The sequence below is a fragment of the Triturus cristatus genome, chromosome 4_1, assembly GCF_964204655.1.
Source record: "Triturus cristatus chromosome 4_1, aTriCri1.1, whole genome shotgun sequence".
In the NCBI taxonomy this organism is placed as follows: Eukaryota; Metazoa; Chordata; class Amphibia; order Caudata; family Salamandridae; genus Triturus; species Triturus cristatus.
Genome location: NC_140585.1, coordinates 1228822026 through 1228837386, shown reverse-complemented (window position 1 = coordinate 1228837386; position 15361 = coordinate 1228822026). Strand labels below are relative to the sequence as shown.

At 44.8% G+C, this 15361-nt stretch overlaps 1 protein-coding gene across 4 annotated transcripts in view; it reads right to left on the bottom strand.

Annotated features, from left to right (window-relative positions):
* The window catches only part of R3HDM2 (R3H domain containing 2), a 761481-nt gene that overhangs the window by 337135 nt on the left and 408985 nt on the right, over positions 1-15361 (bottom strand). The window lies entirely within an intron of this gene.

Below are 15361 nucleotides of genomic sequence, written 5' to 3'. Positions count from 1 at the left end.
TCAATTTTCCTGTGCACAGGAGAGCTTGTACAGGGCTTGACCCATGTTCCGAGCAGGACATCTGTGAAGGCTTCATTAAAGGAAAGGAAAGTAGAGGATCTGTGGGGGTGACTCCAGGCTGAATTACCTCTGTCAAGATGTTAGTCTTCACTGTCACAGAGAACATCATAAGGTCGAGGACCTCAACCGCTCTCCTCACCACCAAGGCAAAGGAAGCCCCTTTCTCTGCAGCTACACTAGGAGGAGAGACAAGCCAGTGACTGAGGAGGTGTCCGGACCACCGGCATCCACCAGTTCTTCGTACCAGTTATCCTTGGGCACTTCTAAAGGGTTCTGGCAATCATAAGGATCCTCAGATCCACCCCAATAATACTCCTCAAAGGGCCAGACAAAGAAAGACAGGCTTGGCTCTGCCTCCGAAGTTTGAGTTCCGGCCTGCGTCAGAGTAGACGTCGGGTGATGCAGATCTGGCTCCGTACCGGAGCAGAGTAGGACGATGGTGTCTGGATCCAGAGCCATTGTGGAGCAAGGAACGGATCCAGGGGGCCAACTGGCAGTGAACGGGGAGCCACCAGTGGGAATCCAATGGGGGCAACTGCCGAACCGGGGCATGGGGGGCAACTGCTGAACTTCTGGGCCCCAAAAGTGCTTTAGAGGGGTCGGCCCACCCAAAAATGGGGTGCATGGCCTTATAAAATTCACATAGTTGGGCTGGGGTCACTCAGGGTAGCTTGGGGAGGAACAGAGTGGACCCAGAGGCAGACTCCGCGTGCGAGTGGGGCCTAGAGTGATGTCATTCCCACACCTCATCTGACAATTTGGAATGGCATGTTGACTTCCTGAGAGACATACCAGACTACTTAAAGCGCAATTACTAGCACCCAGAACTGCTCTGCAAAAAGGCACAACCTTTCTCAGGACTGGGACTTGGAACGTCATGGAGGCAACAGTGCCAGGTGACAAGGAGTTTCAAGGAAAGCTCACAGCGCCTTGGGGTTCATGGCACGCAAGTCCTCATATTCCTTGGAGTCGTGGTCCAGCACCAGAAAAAAACTAGATGGGGGTCTGTCACAGACAACTGTCTGTCATAGGATACCATAGGAACCATGGGGTTTAACCCTGCTCTTTTTTTGAGGGGCATCCCTAATGAACTGAGGAGCCAGTCTCAAAAAGACTTGACAACATTTTAAGAAATGTTGTCCCAAAAAAGAACTGAGGAAGCGGTCTCTGGATCTTCCCTGGTGTTGCAGAAAAAAAAAAAAAAGATCAGATGTCAGTGTGGCGCCCATGTAGGCAATAAACACATCACTTCCGGTGCGGACAAGAAGGTGCTGAATGACACCACCTGACAGAGCACAGAGGTACAGTTAAAAAATTCTCTGATCCAGCCTGGGGAATAATCGAAGGTAAGATATCTGCGGATAGAAATGACAATCATATATTCTATTTTGATTTCAGTCTGAATTTAATTTACGTCCAAAGCACAATTTTTCTGAAAGTAAGGAAGTGTTCATTTAAAGAAATGTACGTCACAAACTTCAAAGCCCAGCAATACGTTAGCAGTGTAGAATAACAGATGGAAAAACCTTAAACCACTGTCACTTTATTAGCACATTCACCTCACTGGAGAAACCCAAAACCCAGCCACTCTCCACCAGTGAGACCACCTCACCTCAGTTTTATCTCCACACATCATGTGAAAAGGGAGTTCCAGATCTTTACACTGTTTTCAAAAACTAAGTCAGATCAGTTTTTGCTTATTCTACATCTTGACAATGCTGGACTAACTCTGCAGTTGCTCGACTTTCTCTTTTGACTGCTCATTGCTAATAGCCGATGTAGTAGAGGGCTTGGTATTCTTACTGCTGCATTTTTAAAATTTAACTGGGATTCCTGACAACCACAGCATATTTTCAAACCAATATGTACACTGAAACAAAGAGTGTACCTCAACTCAAGCTGAATGGACAATAAGGTCTCTACATAACCTTCAAGCCAAAACACAGTAGCTGTGAAAGGTACAAAAGCACCAAACTCTTGCTTTAGGATTCAATTACAACACTCCAGCTCTTGTTATGGGAAACAAGGAACCAACAATCATGAAGCTGCCTTCAGTAGACAGAACGCTACATCCCTTTCTGTGGGACATGCAGTCAAAACAAAGATCCATTCACCTAGAGAATCATTATTGCTTACGCATTTATAAAGAAAGGTCACATGTAAGCTCACCGAACCTGTAGAATTAAACAAATGCCGTTCAATTTCTACATTCAAGAATCCACATCCTTTGAACATTACAACCACAGACGCCCCCCTTGCTAGCAGGTAGAACTCACATGAACTAGAGGTGCTATAAAATGCAGACCTTGGCGTTAAGACACCACATGTTGTGCTGGTTAATTTTGTGAACAAGGTGGTTTAGTATATGAATAAAAAGAGTTTTATTAAAACAAAAAACAAAAAAGAATCCAAGTGTCGAGCTCCTCTCACCATCCAGTGAACTGCTGACTGATTGTGGAATGGCCACACTAACATTAGAACACAGAAACAGAACATTGAAGCACAATATTCTATGTAACACAGAAGATGCAGCCAGTTAAAAGTTATAATAGTTAACTTTAGACACCAGGAAGGACCTCAAGACCTGGCTTTTTGGGTGATCCCAGCCCTCAATGGAGCCACCCCACCCTGGAAATCCTCACAGGTGAGTAGTTGCGCTTTACCAACCCTGATTGACACCTCATGAATGAGTCGCCTCTAGCACAGCAAGAGATCAAAAAGGGATGATGAAGAGGAGGTACAGCAGGTAATGGGAGAAGAAAATCAGGCACATGGAGGATTTTCCACTGGTTCAAAGAACCCCATCTACTCCAACTATCAGAAGTGGGATGACACCTATTCTGTAGAGCTGTGGTAAAGTGGTAGAACAGAAGTATAGCAAGAGAGGAGAAAATCCTGCATTGCGAGGCATACTCCTGCATATGAATTAGAACAAAAGACATGGCATCCATGCCCAATCGTGTGGTGGCTGGACTAGTGCTGTGCAGTAAAAGAACAGAGGGAAAAGTGAGAGTACTAAAAGAAAGGAATCAGAGCTCCACTTTGAAATAAAAAGAGGCAGACTTAGTGAAACATACAAGAACACTGCACAGGAACGAGAGCAAAATAGCACTGTGCCCAGCAGGGGCAGACATTGACTTTTTAGCTGACTCACACTGCCCCTTTCATATTTCTCATCAACCAGTGCCCTTTACTCAGCAGTACCGTTCCAACACGAAGAAGCCCCCATTGATCACCTAAAAGAACTTCCCAACAGCTCTTGTAAGCTTGCTATTCTGCAACACAGCTTAGAGGTGAAAGGAAATGGGCTGGTCAACTTAGGTCCAGTAAAAACAAATCAATATAAAAATTCAGAACCTGACTTGCAGCGTTTTGTTGACTTACGAAATGCTGTGAGTGCCCAGCGTTCATCCGAAAAAATTATTAAAGCAGATTTTATGGATTTCAGTACTGTAATACAAAATCCTAGATTCTGAAATTCATTCATTCAAAGAAAGGACAAGTTACCTTTGTTAAAGCTTTTTCAAATGAACAATTCTTGTTATTCAAGATTCCCCATCATAAATTATCTTCTCACAGCAGGGAGGACCTTCATGTTTTATTTAAACAATTTACAGTTATGTGATGCTGTTGCAGTTCTAACCACAGGTCCGCCTGGCATTACCTGTGAAGAGCAACATTGCTAGTCCATAAAGGTACCACAAGAAAAGGTCATTCCTATTCCAGCTAATGCTCCCTCCACCACAAAGACCAAGACAAAAACAGAGGACAGATTCTTTTTGAACTAGCTCTTGTATTATCTTTTTGAAAATGACTGCATATTGTGTGTCCGATTTGCACTGTTGCCCCTTCCGCTCAGTCCCATTATTTTTCAGCTACACTCCTACTCAACCCTCCTCTGACCCACTCCAAATCTTCTCCATCAAACCTACCCCCTTTCAGCCTGTTTAATTCTGCCATAAAGTTTGAGGTCATGCCTGTAGGGTAAAATCAGCAGCTGTAATAAAATAAAGTGACCAAATCGTTCCCCAGTAATAGGACTTAGCTTATAAGCTACTCTTCGGCATAAACACCACCTCTCTCCCATAACCACATAAATGTTTCCAGCACATCAACATAATCCTAAACAGGTACATGTGTTAATCCTACAGAGGGCATGATTAAAATGATGTGATTGTTTTACAGAACAAGTTACTTATCTTCAGTAACGCCTTATCTGGCAGGGACCCTATCTAGATGCAGATTCCTTACCTGAAAATGTTCCCAAGGCGTCAGACTGGATTCTCAAACTTTTCGTGAGCACTACCCCTGCGTACTGGTAGGCAGCATCGTTCGGCTAGGCATGGCAACGTCAGCGGTGGAAGAGTTATGGGGTGCCTGTATAGGCGCCACCCCAGTGTGCTGATGGCAAATTCTTTTTGCGACTTTGTACACCAAGATTGCCCAGCCACAAAGAATATTTACCACTGGTGTAGAGAACTGGAGCTCTGAAAGGGGACAGACCTATCCTAGAAATCGGTTTGCAGAGAGGGGAGGATGGGTGGGTCAGTAAGGAATCTGTGGTTTGACAGATTCTGTATTAGATAAGGGGTTACTGAAGGCAAGTAACTTATTCATAGGCTTTCCTGTTTTCAGTTTCTATTTTTGGTAAATTCTGGTGTTTTTTTCAGTGTTTTCAAGTGATTTCTATATCTTAAAAAAAGAACAGTGGTTATCAGTGGGTACACATTTTCGCGCCATTAAAAACTATAGAAACCGTGTTTTTCCAGTGTTTATGGAACGTTTTGCTTTTATTATTGCTTTCTTTCTGCACTGATAGCGCATGGTATATAGACAGTGTAAGTATAGTGTGTATGAGGTCCAAATAGATTTTTGCAAATTAAACTTATTGTAGTTCACCATACAATACTTCTTCAGTGAATCTTTGGTCATGTTCGCTCGCTCTTTCCTTCCCATGTAAACGTCTGTGAAAAGGCCCTCTCAACACTGGCACTTGAGATAGGCAATGCCAAAATAGCCAGTACACAATTTGTTAACTCTGGCCACTGATATAACTTTCCATGCCAATACTGGTTCACTTGAAGATTGCGATTCTCGGGGCAGGGTCTACAATATTTGTGCTGATCTGGACGCTTATGCCCTCAAAATTATTGAAGCGGTCATAAATGAAGTAGCACTTTTGAAACTACGGAAGACATTCCCCTTTACGGAAGGGATCTAGAACAGAGTACCACAGTGAGGTTTCATTGACTTCAAATGCCATTGGGGGTGAAGGGACATTTCTATGCATCATTGCAAGCCATTTCTCATACATTGTAAAATAAAAGTTCCTGAATTGCTCTTCACCATTGATTTGCTTACCACGTGGCAATCACTCTAACATGGAACATGTTGCAGTGCCAAAGTCACTAAAGGTGTTGCCCAGCCTACTCTCAAGGAGATGTTTCACATCTACACCAATTACGCTGAACACTTGGCAGACAAGGGTGTTTTCAGACTTTAGTTTTTTTTATTATGTCCACTACAGCAGGTATGTTATCCTGTAAAAATCTAAGAATGAAGTAGAGTGTACTTTTTTCACATCACTATCAATATGTGACCAAAGATCCTCAGATTTCTTGACTTTGGCATCATCACTCAGCAAAAATTCTGTAAACGGTTGCCACATGGATAATATAGCACTGATAGCCCCTTGGACTGAGAACCATCAGCTAAGGGACACAGTTGGGATGACTCTTTCTTTGATGCCACACAAGGCACGAAATGATAAATATTAGCGTTTTAGTTCCTGTGCATAAGAAAAAAGTGCACCAGAATGAACTAAAGTCAATAGTATTCCTCATTAACTCTGAAGATTGGAAAGATGCTTTCAGCATACCATCTAACAAGTGGCAAGGATCTCTTACAGGGAAGCACTTCAGCTCAGGTATCAATGTTGACAGGTCATCACACAACTTTCTCATATACGTAGCTGAATCACTGCAAATACAAACAATATCACTCCAATCTTTGTTGAATTTAGAAAGAACATTTTTTGCAGAGCATTCCAAGTGACACTGCGTTCCATGTTTTCCAAAAGTCTGGTGTCATGTTTTAACCACTATCCCAAATGCTTGGTGATAACGCTCTTTTCACATATACTCGTCACTATACCTTGCATTGATTGTTTGAAGCCTGAGGTTTTGGCAATTCGCCTACTTTCAATACGGACTCACTAGAAACTGGGGGCTGATGTATCAAGAGTTTTTACCTATTCTCTGTGGGTAAATGTGATGACACATATTAGGAAAGATTCTAATGAAACCAGCCATTTTACCTGTCAGTAAAAGAATCAAATGCAGCCAAAATATCAAATATGATTTTGATATTGCCTGATTCTCTACAGTTTATAAAATAATTAAACAAGACCTAAAACATGCTTCTAAACCCTGCATCCTTAGACTAAAGACCACACAACTGTAAAAAACGAAAGGAAGAAGAAATAATATTTTAGTGGCGTCCCTAAACAACAAATCTCAAGCAGAATAATGTTAGCCCAGACTTTCTTACTGCTAGCTTGTATAACAAAGATACATTGTATTGGCCCCTACAGGAAGAAAAAAATGACTCTTTCACTCTTTTTCCTTTCTGTGAATGGCATTTAGTTTGTCGTTGTGCAGGTGTTTTTTCAGTGTTTATATGTTTTCACTGGTGAGGGCTATTTCTCTTTCAGTGGGGTTTTATCAGTTATTATAGGTTTAAACCTAAAACCGGACAGCCTACTTATTCATCAGACAGACGTCTAGTGACAAATTCCTTACCTTAGAATAGATATCAAAGCAATACCTTGTCAGAGGTGGGTCTGCGAAACCGTTCCACACTCAAAAGTCCTGCAGGACCAAATGAGCAAAGTGCCCGTTCTGACGGACATCACTGTCCATGCAGTAGTGCTTAGTAAGTGTGTGCAAAGAAGCCCACGTTGCTTTCTGGAAGATGTCCAGGACCAGAACTCCCCATGCTAATGCAGTGGTCAAAGCCTTAGCTCTGAGGGAAAGAGTACACAAACCCTCAGAAGGCTGGTTCTTGGCCAGGTCCATAGCAGATTTTAATGCAAAGCACAGTCCATCGTTTCTACACAGCCTTCTCCTTCTATGCTTCGACATATCCCAAGAAGAGTTGGTCGTCCACCCGGGAGTCTTTAGTGCTGTCAAGGTAGAAAGACACTGTTTTTGGGTCCAGACAGTGGAGTCGCTCCTCCTCCTCTGATGGATGCAGCGGAACGTACGAAGCAGGCAGGGGGATGGACTGGGCTACATGAAAGAGTGACAACTATTGGCAGAAAGGACGCTCTAGTGTGAAGAACCTGTTTGTTTGGAAAGATGTTTAGGTACGGTTTAGATAAAGCCTGGAGCTCACTTACCCTCGGTGAGATTTTGTTGCCACTAGGAAGGTAGTCTTGATGGCAAGGAGCTTCAGAGGGCATTTGTGCAGTGGCTCAAATGGAGCGCACACCAGAAAAGTAAGTACTAGATTCAAGCATGATGGTTGAAACAGGTGTTGAAGGCCTTTCAAAAACCTATCCACAACAGGGGATTTAAACAGGGATGGCTGATCTGGCAAACGCAGAAAGGCTGGGATGCGAGAAAGATAGCCCTTGAAGTTTCCCAAAGCAAAGCTGTGCAAGGGAAAGAATAAATAGAAGGATCTGAGTAAGGGGAGCAGAAAGAAGGTCAACCTGGTTTTCTGCACATCATGCCACAAACTTGCCCCCATGGCAGGTGGTTACAGTGTTGGTGGAGGGATGCCTCGCTGCCAACCTGAGATTACAGACTTCGGGTGGAAGGTCATAAGCGGTCAGCTGTCGATGCTCAATTTCCGCACATGAAGGTGGGAGCGCTGTCAGGTTACGGTGAAGGATGCTCCCCACAGTTTGTCCACTTTGGAGTTCACAGAGCCCGCCAGGTGTTGAACCACCATGGATATGCCCTGAAGTTCCAGCCATGTCCAGAGGCACTGAGCTTCTTCACAAAGAGTATGACCCCAACCGACTTGTTTGTTGCAGTACCACATGGCAGTGGTGGTGGTGTTGTTCATAAAGACCTGCACTAGCTTTCCCTTGATGGAGGTAGAAAGGCTTTGAATGCCAGCTGGATCATCCGGAGCTCCATGGTTTTTTTTTTTGGTAGGCATGGGGAGATTAAGTGATTTCCTCAGAATCACAGGATGTTGAGCCGAGACTCGATTCTGGTTTCAGTTTCAAAGTCGACAGCTCTGATCGTTAGGCCACATCCAGAGGCCTCTGATCTTCACCTTTCACAGATTGCCGCCCCCTCCCAGAAGTGATGCATCTGTCCCCACTTTCGATCTGGTAGGGGGAGGGGTTTGCTGCTTACACAATCGCAGTTCATTAACAACCACTGCAGACTTTTTGCAGTTTCCTTTGAGATTTGGACCAGGAGATTCCCCTGATGCTGCAACCACTGGAACTTCAGATCCCAGCGCAGAGCCCGCATATGCCAGCAGGCATGTGTCGCCGAGTCAGTCTCATCGAAACCAAGGATATAGGCTGAAACATCGGTAACACAGGCTGAATATCCTGGACTCGCTGTTCGGGAGGATAAGACTGAAATTGCACCATGTCCAGACCAGTTCCAATGAAAGGGAGATTCTGTGAGGTAGTCCGGTGTGACTTAAGCCTGCGGATAGTGAACCCCAACGAGTGCACTATGTCCGTCGTAGTCTGGAAGTGGGAGACACCTACCGGGGGCGAGCCATTCAACAACCAATGGTCATCATAGGGAAAGACTGGAACCCTTGACCTCTGCAAATGAGCTGCAACCACTGCCATCTGTGAATACCCAAGGGGTGTTTGTAAAGCGGTAAGGAAGCACAGCAAATTGAAACTGCTTGCGGCCTACCATGAACCACAGGTATGACCTGTGGGCAGGCAAAACAGGAATATGAAAGTATGCGTCCCACAAGTCCAACATTGCCACCCGGTCTCCCAGGTAGAAAGCAGGCAGAACTTGAGCCTTTTTTAATTTCTCCTTTTTCAGGAAGAATTGGTGAGGGGGCAGGTCTGGGATAGGACAAAACCATCATTCCTTTTTTTGGCACCAGAAAGTAGCAGGAATAACAACCGCAACCTACTTCTGGCGTCAGCACCCTCTCTATGGCTCACTTGGCCAAGAGAACTGCCACTTCCTGGTGGAGTAAAGAAAGATGGCCCTCAAGTCAGCCTGTCGCAAGAGGGTGGAGGGGTGGTCACGAAGTGGGAGTGAAGCCCCTTCGGACAATTTGGAGAAGCCAGCAGGCCGATGTTATCAACCTCCAGTGGCGTAGGTGTTTTGTATCCTGCCTTCAACTAGTTGCCCATGAGAGTTGAAGGGCAAACTAAAAAGAGATTTGGAGGATGCGGAGGGGGGTGGCGGACTGGCCTGACCTCTGGGTGCCTGACCCACAGGGTCTGGGAATACCGCACTATCGGCCACGCACAGGCTGGAGAGCTTGTGTGCTGTGGTAGCTGGGCAGGTAAAGACGCGGCTGGAAGCCCCTTTTGTGGCTACCAGTTTTGGCTGGGGGGCTATGGAAAGGCCAAAGGACCTGGCCACAGCTCTGCTATCCTTGATGCACTCTAATACTGAGGAGTCCTCTTCTCTAAAGAGACAGGAGTCAGAGGGCATGTCCATGAGCGCGGCTTACCTATCCCCTGAAAAGCCAGCCATCCTCAGACAGGTGTGGTGCCGTAAGGCCACCAACAAAGGAACTGCTCTGCACTAGCGAGCCGGTCGTGTCCAGCCCACACTTGATTGTGAACTTAGCTGTGTCTCTCCCGTCTGCCATAGCTTGGGAGAGTATGGCTCCAGCCTCCTTCAGAACCATAGACAGCACCTGCGCAACCGAATCCCAAAGTGCATGGGAGTAAATTCCAAAAGGCACCCGGTGTTCACACACTGCAGCCCCTAGCTGGCGAAAGAAAACATTTTCTTGTCTAAGATGTTCAGCCTCTTGGATTTCCTAATAAGTGGGGTGGTAGGAAATGCCACAGGATTTATACGTGAAGTGGAGACTTGGACCACTAAGATTGCTGGGGTAGGATATTGAGTGAGAAAATTGGGGTCCCTTGGGGCAGGGCGATGGGAGCCGGCAATTGTCCTGTTCACAGGAGCCCCTGTGCAGGACTTGGACCAGGCCCCGAGCAGGACTTCAATAAATGGGAGAAGTAGTTATGAGGGGGTAACTCCAGACTGAAACACCATAGCCTCACACTGGTCCATGTTGTGGTCTAGGGGCTGGTATTCTTCAGGGTCCAATGGCCCCTTCCAATCTTCCCCCAAGTCCTAGTCCATAGTAATAGGGCTCAAACTCTGGCCTGGAGGGGATGGCTCCAGTAGGCACCACAGACTGCATCAGGCAATGCCCCACCAGCTCCGTGTCAAACCAGGGGATGAGAATGGGCACAGAGTTGCCGGGAGCATAGACATCAGGACGAAGATCGAGGTGGTATGACTGGCACTGGCCGAATCCATCTGTGGATCCAAGGGGCCCAACTGGCATCTGGGGTGGGCCACTCAGCGGAGCACCAGTAGGGGCCGCTTCCGAACCCATGAAACCCAGAGGCACTTCAGCGGGGACAGCCTCCCCAAATATGAGGTGCATGGCTTAATATAAATTCTTCGAGTTCGGCAGGGGTCACTCCGGCTCCTAGAAACAGGGGAAGGCACAGATGGCCCAGGCTCAACCGCAGAGCCAGGCTTCAAGTGATGAAGCTCCCTTGTCTCGATAGATAACTGATGGATGGGGTGAAGTCAAAGACTTCTTCGACTTCTTACTCTTCTTCTTCTTGTGGGACATACCCGAGTGGGACAGCTTGATGAAGATAGATGGCTCCGCAACCAATCCTGGAACCATCCTCTTGACCGAGATAGAGACAGTTACAGCATCGCACATGTGCAGCAATGAACTTGAGGAATTGCTCACTCAAGGCCTTGGGGTGCATGGAGCAACAATTGATGCAGGTCTTGGCATCATGGTCACGCTCAAGACTCCAGAGGCAAACGAGGTGTGGGTCTATCACCAACACTTGCAGGTGACAGCCGCCACAGAGCTTGAAGCCAGTCTTCCTCTGTGGATATCACTGCCACACCAGGAGATAAGACTTAAAAAAACACTTCGACAAAAGTCTGGATCTGCACTGACTTATGCGGAAAGAAAAGAACTGACATCACGCGCTGGGGTGAGGCCTATATAGGCATCACGAGCGTCACTTCCGGCGTGGAAAGATGTGACATGGAGCCTAACGACACCACCCATTGGTGTGCAGGGGTACTGCTCACTAAACATTTCCAGATCCAATCTGACACCCGGGATTCATTCTAAGGTAAGAAATCTGAGCCTAGAAGTCTATCAGATACCATAATTTATTTATTTTCCAAAGAGACAACTCAGTAAAAATTACATGATTATTTTAGTCACACATCCTTTAAAAACATTTGAATGCAAGCATTTAAGACCCGGTATCTGCACATGCATCTCAGGATACCATCAGTTCCCGAATATCTCTACGATTCATAATGCATTACGCTGTTGTGCCCTAGATACATATATTACGAAGTCCAGAGCAATAGGTCTTACAGTAGAAGTCCTAATGCTACCACAACAACTTTCCACATTTCTTACATATTTTTAGGTCAGTCTGTGGTGTACTATCCTTGCATCCCATATCTTATGTAACTTCTTTGGCCAATACCTTCCCCTCAGTGTGCTTCAGCTGCCAAGCACTAGTCCATGTTACTACTTCATTCTGTTATTGCTAGGGGTTCTGGACTGGCCCTATGTTGCGCAATGACCGTCTTGGCTACCATGAGGGGAAAGTGCACAACCTGGTCCTAGTACCTGTTTAATGCTTGTTCTCCCCTTAGCCCAAAGAATATTGAGGTTGGTTGCATCCAATTGCCCCATTATTTCCATCCAATATTTATCTAACACAGGGTATTTTAAAATTGTATATATACACATGTGCTCCTCTTGTCATTCCCCCCTCCAACAAACCAGTTTAATTTACTGCAACTCCAGTATGGGTATTGGCGCCATATTATAATATATCCTGCACAAGATTTTCAGTTATAGTATATGACAGCCCAATCGCATTGAAATTTACCTGAGGTGTATAAGTGCTTCTTTCCACAGTCCAATAATCAGATTGTTGGTGTTGAATTATGGCATAGGACTACATTTGCTTTAACAAAGGAAATTCGACATTTGTACTGTTAATCGAAGTTTCAAACTGATAAATGTCACCAACATAAAAAATATTGAAGCTGGTCACTATGTCACAATTTTAACCCTAAGACAGTCTGTACCTCTGCCATAGTGCAATGGATTGTTCAGTCCATCAAGTGATACAGGTTTTAAAACAGGTTGTGTATGAGAGAGAAGCTTGCATCGTTAATGCTAGGAAAAATAGAATGGAAAACAGATTTGTAGAGGGTGAGCCTTTAACAGCAGCGCCTTGTGACACCCCCCCTTGACAGAATGTCAAGAGGCCATCTATTTACTATCTTGATTATCCCTTTCTGTATAAGTGCCTGCACCCCATTTACTGATAGCCTGAGATGATCCTAATTGATTTTGTGAGTACTTGGTGAACAATTGTGGGGACTACATAGTAACCATGGACAAATGTGAAGAATATCCACGGATATGAGGCTATGTACTTCAAAGTTGGGAGTCTTCTTCCAACAGGTGTTGCAAGGTTGAGGGGAAATGTGACAAGAATCACTGGTTTTTGACAAAGTTGGCTCATCCTTGTGCATGTCTTGCCTTGGACAATCCTTTGCCATGGAATGCTCCCTGGCATACTGCCATTGTTTAGATGGTAAGCTGGCATGCTTCCAGTACTTTAAGAATGGGTTTTGAAACGTGTTTGCATTCTCCAGAAACCTTCTCTCTGATGGTGGTGTTTTCTTTATCATTTTTTTTTATTATTTTTTTAGCATTTTATCACTTTGGGACCAAGGAGGTATTCCCCACTGAATGACAGACCAATTATGGATGGATTAACGTTTGGACAGAATTCTGACATTCTGATCCAGGCATGTAAACGCAAGACCATTTCGGTGTTAACCTGCCTTGAGGCTGGTTCTGCTACATTTGAGGCACACCTAATGCTCACATTAGATATAGCTTTTTGTTGCTCCCGTTATGTTTGCAGAAAATACTTTTTGCTCCTCTACCTCCTCCCATTGTCTCCAGACATTCCCAACTAATAGCCCCTTGAAATTAGCTATATGCCATTGTGAAGTAGCTGGACAGCTACTCGTTTCTCTTTTGAATCTACCTTATTTTCCTTATCAGGAGGAGGTTATTGTCTGCTGCAGGCATAATGCATGCTTTGTAGCTGTAACAATGGAGTCCAAGAGACACGTGAGAGATTAAAGAGCAGGTCTTGTGAGCCTGATTTAAATTTATCCTCGTCCCTTAAGAATCACCAGGGGAGCCTCAAAAGCTCTTTAAAGTGTTCCATAAAACATGGGAGCAACGTCTTTAGGACTAATGAAGGATGGGTTGTTTTATTGATTCAAGTCTCTATAAGGATGTCATCCTCTTTCTCCTCTATGTGGAATGGAACATTAATATATGCTGCTTCCCTAATCATAACTGCATGATGTGTTGTAATGTCGCCTGGCACAGATGCCTTAACTGGAATCAGTTCTTATGTGGTGTCATCTTGAGTGTCTACCACGTTATTTCATGCATTGTTCTGCTGATTAGTCAGTCCTAGGTCATAGTATGTGATTGACAGCTAAAAGGGAGGCTCCACATCGGATCCAGTGTGTACAGACTATGGTGACAGTAGTCTAAGTAGATACAGAGACCACCTTTCTTTCACAGAGAAGAGGGAAATGCTTTTTAAATTGCTCACAAAGAAAGTCACTACCTAAGATTCAGGAAAATGGTAATTTCATAGTTCATCACAAACCTCACATCTTATGGCTTGTTCCTCATTTTGTCAGATTAGAGGTGGTGTGTTGCTTCGGCTCCGCTATAGCGCTAGGACACACTTTGCCCTAAAAATGTGTACTCCATGAATCTTCATAATAATAATGATACTCTTCTGAAATCACCTCTTCAAATGTCAGCCTGAGCTTTTATGGAAGGGCTGTTGTGTCTTGCGGCAGTTGTACAACTATATTCCCTCTGTCAAGATCCATGTATATGGTTATCTACCTCACATCTGACATTTCAGTGCCTTCATGCTTAAGTCTTGCTCGGCTTTAAGATTTCAGAGCCGAGGAGATACCTGCATCATCATCTCAGCTGTGCGAATCTTCTCAGCTTCAAGACTCCTTTACTCAAGTTCAAGATTTCTCTAGAATCTAGAGTGTCTTTTGGCACAGATTGATTTTGATAACAGTGGGGGGAGCCAACTATTGGAATGGTTTATTACCTGTAATCCTAGTTCGCTCGTATGGGAATCTCCACTGAAATCATAAGAGGGACCCAGGAGTCCTCTAAAACAACTGCAGCATTGCCTCCTTAAAAGGGTTCGAACTGCTACAAAGTAGACTATGACCTGGTCTGATCTGAACCTGATGATGCCATTAAAGTCAGACCTTTAGTATGCCAATTGCGTACTTTGTTCCTGGAAAAGGAAAGGCGGAACAGGGTAAAATCCAGCTTGGCTTTCTTTTGACTTAGTCTTGCAATCACAAGACAACGGCTGGGACCGGCCTCAAGACCTTGAACAGGGCAAGCCTTGTTTTTTGTGCTTGGCGATGTAATGTCCGGCTTCATGCTCGCTATTGGATTTCAAGCATTTGTCATAGGACTCCGAGGACTGTTTATCACAAAATCACCAAAGATCGACAGAGATATTGATTCATAGCCAACATCTGCTTCCTACAGGTGCAGCATGGCTTAAATCCTGTGGTTTTAGGGGCAGACATTAATGCACTCTGTCAAACATATATATATTTTTTAAGTGAGTTAACCACCAAAAATGTTGGGAACAAAGCTCAGACTCAATGTCAAAGGGAGAGGAAAAAGAGGAACTGATGTTAGCATGCAGGGGTGGCACATTTATGCAGATATGTAACCTCACATCTAGAGGTGGAGACTGATGATACCACCCACCGGCATACAGAAGGTATTGTAGAAAGCTTTCCGAAATCAGTTGGGCGCCTGTGAGATTCAAAAGGTGAGACATCTGAGGTTAAATGTATACTTCAGATATGCTCCTGTTGTCTGTTGTGCCTGTTCTATGTAAGTGAGAAGGCAGCACTGCAGTTGTTAATGTTGACCCATGTGAGCAATGGCTGCA